This window comes from Centrocercus urophasianus, unplaced genomic scaffold (genome assembly GCF_019232065.1).
Source record: "Centrocercus urophasianus isolate 14NV4802_14NV808 unplaced genomic scaffold, USGS_Curo_1.0 seq_1411, whole genome shotgun sequence".
Classification (NCBI taxonomy): Eukaryota; Metazoa; Chordata; class Aves; order Galliformes; family Phasianidae; genus Centrocercus; species Centrocercus urophasianus.
Genome location: NW_024884600.1, coordinates 8,561 through 11,006, shown reverse-complemented (window position 1 = coordinate 11,006; position 2,446 = coordinate 8,561). Strand labels below are relative to the sequence as shown.

The 2,446-nt window shown below is 45.6% G+C and overlaps 1 protein-coding gene across 3 annotated transcripts in view; it reads left to right on the top strand.

The window, feature by feature from the left end:
* Window positions 1-2,446, top strand: part of LOC122158465 (leucine-rich repeat and fibronectin type III domain-containing protein 1-like protein) — a 12,832-nt gene that overhangs the window by 5,434 nt on the left and 4,952 nt on the right. The gene's annotated exons all lie outside the window — the stretch shown is intronic.

Sequence of the window (2,446 nt, the reverse complement as noted above, 5' to 3'; positions counted from 1 at the left end):
TTTCCTCCTTCTTTCGTCTTCCTTCTCCCCTTCTTTCCTCTTCCTTCTCTCCTCCTTCCCTCTTCCTTCCCTCCTCCTTTCTTCCGCCTTCCCTCTTCCTTTCCTCTTCCTTTCCTCTTCCTTCCCTCCTCCTCAGTTCATGATGATGAACTGAATTACTTCTTTATGGCAGATTTACTCATTTTTGGAGGTGTTAACCATTGGGTGTGGGTTAGGTTCTGGTTTTTGGTGGCGTTAACTGTTGGGTCCATCTCAGCTTGGGCCTGTTTGATGGTGTTGACTATTGGGTGCAGATTCAGTTGGGTTTCTTGGTGGTGTTGACCACCGGCTCCATCTCAGCTTGGATTTTTGGGTGATGCTGACTAATCGGGTGTGGGTTGACTTATGTTTCTTGGTGGTGCTGACCACGGGGTCCGACACAACTTCATCTTTTCGCTGGTATTGGCTACTGATTGAAACTTTACCGTGTCCTTTGGGCTCTGATGATTATTGCATGCAGCTCAACTTGGGTTCCTTTGGTGCTGAGCTGGGGGTCGCGATGCCACGCCGAAAAACTGCTGTCATGTAGGGGGGGAGGGAAGGAGGGGGAAGGGAGGGGAAGTGATGTCATGCAAGAAAAATTGATTTTGTGCCAGAAAATGCCTTTTTGGGGCTTTGAGGCCGTGTGCCGAGCTGGTGGTTTCTATCTGCTGCGTTCAGATGGATCTGCCTGAGACCAACTGGGAGATTTCCTGAAGGCGGTTCCGTGGTGGGTGCAGATGTTTGGATTAACGGCTTAATTAGCTCGCTAACTGCTAATGGCAGTGAGTGTGTTGTAGTGAGGCACAGGGCTGAGCGGGCATTGAGAGAGAGGAAATAAATAGAGCATGTTGAGAAAGGGAAAGGGGGGGTCAGAGGAAGGGGAAAGGGAGAGGAAAAGGGAAGGAAGGGGAAGGAAAAGGGGAAAGAAGCGGGAGGGGTAACAAGAGGGAAAGGGGAAGAAAAAGGGGAGAGGGAAAGAGGGAAGGGGAAGGAAAAGAGGAAAGGCGAGGAAGGGAAAGAGGGGAAGGGGAGGGGAGGGGAAAGGGGAAGGGGAAAGGCAAGGGGAAGGGAAAAGGGAAATGAGAGAAGGAGAAAGCAAAAGGGAAGGGGGAAACAAAGGGGAAAGAGGAGAGAAACGGGAGGAGGGAAAGAAGTGGAGAGGAAGGCAAGGAAGGGGAAAAGAAAAGAGAAGAAAAGGAGAAAGGGGAAGGGAATGGAAAGAGGAAGAAAAGGGAAGTGGAAGGGGCAGGAGAAAGGAAGGGAAAGGAGAAGAGGAAGGGGAGTGGAAGATGGGAAGGAGGAGGGGAAAGGGAATGGGAAGGGGAAGTAGAAGAGAAGGGAAGGAAAAGGAGGAGAAAAGAAAGGGAAAGGGAAGGGGAAAAGAAAGGGAAAGGAGCTGGGAATGAGAAGGAGTAGAAAGGGAGAGGGAAACGGGAAGGGGAAAGAAAGGGAAAGGGGAGGGAAGGAGGAAGGGGAGAAGAAGGAAAGGAAGGAGAAGGAAGGGAAAGGAGGAGTGAAGGGGAAGGAAAACACACACACACAAAACAGCAGAAAAAAAAAAAAAACAGGAAAAAATAAGGACATATTTGGATACGAACATTTGTTCTCGGCGCTCAGCTGGCGCTGACGAGGAATGCAGACGCTCAGCAGCAAATGCTTCTCACTGCTAAAAATATTCCTATCTCCAAGCACTGCTGGCTGAGGGAAGTGAAAAATAAGGAAATAACAAAAGGAAACGGCCCTGGGGAGAGTGGGGAAAAAAGGATCGTTCTTAACGCAGAGTGGAGAAAGAGGATGAAATCCTTGAAGTCGAGTGGGAAAGATAATGGAGTTCTTCAGATTGAATGGGAAAAATAGTGGAATTCTACAGATTGAATGGGAAAAATAATGGAATTCTTCAGATAGGATGGGAAAAATAACGGAGTTCTTTACACAGAATGGGAAAGATGATTGAATTCTTGAGAAGGAATGGGAGGAATAGTGGAATTCTTCATGTAGGATGGGAAAAACAATGGGATTATTGAGGCAGGATGGGAAAAATAATGGATTTGTTTAGACAATGGGAAAAAAGAATGGAATTCTTTAGACTGAGTGGGATAAATAACGAAATGGTGACGCAAATGCAACATTAATTACGACATAAACAGAAAATGATGACATAAATACAAAATGAACAATGACATAAATAGAAAATGATTACGGAAATGGAAAATTACGGTGTAGATACAACACAATAAAGTCAAAATGATAACATAAATAGAAAACGATGGCTGAACAGGAAATGATGACTTAAAAACAAAGTGAACGATGGTGGAAAGTAGGAAACAATGGCAGAAAATAGGAAATAATGGTGGAAAATAGGAAACGATGGTGGAAAGTAGGAAATGATGACATAAATAGAAAGTGAATGATGGTGGAAAATAGG